Genomic DNA, 565 nt, shown 5'->3' with positions numbered 1-565 from the left:
AGGAGGGAGGTGGTGTCATGGTTTGGTGCAGGGCAAGGCAGACGCATCCGGGCAATGATTTCATGCCATACCTATCTTGCAAAAGGGCACTCAATGATGCGGCAGCCCTCTCCTGGCCAAGCGGTGACATTCCAAGGGAAGTACCAAGTGGCGTGCCCTTGCAGTTTGCACGGCTGAAATATAGGGTAAAACAGTCATTCCTACATGTTGGCAAAGCAGAATTTAGTAATCTCACTTTAAATTTCTCGACAAAAGAAATTTTCAGACATCCACCTAATTCAACTTTGTCTCATTACGCATATCAATTCAAGAGTTCAAGGTTAAAAGTGATATGTGGTATATTACTTTCACAACGAAACTATGTGTTGGACTTGCCTTCAAAAGACTATCAGATTGCAATTGTTTCATGTCGTTTCGTGATGCAATCATCCTCCTACAAGCCGCTGCTAGAACTTTTCCAGCAATGTATGTGTGACTTTGCCTCTGTCCGTCTTCCTTTGTCAATCAACTGGTTAGTTTAATTGATGTTGGATTATTAGACAATTTCGTACGAGTTTAATTAGCG

This window comes from Lolium rigidum, chromosome 3 (assembly GCF_022539505.1).
Source record: "Lolium rigidum isolate FL_2022 chromosome 3, APGP_CSIRO_Lrig_0.1, whole genome shotgun sequence".
In the NCBI taxonomy this organism is placed as follows: domain Eukaryota; kingdom Viridiplantae; phylum Streptophyta; class Magnoliopsida; order Poales; family Poaceae; genus Lolium; species Lolium rigidum.
Note: the sequence above shows the minus strand (reverse complement) of the source record.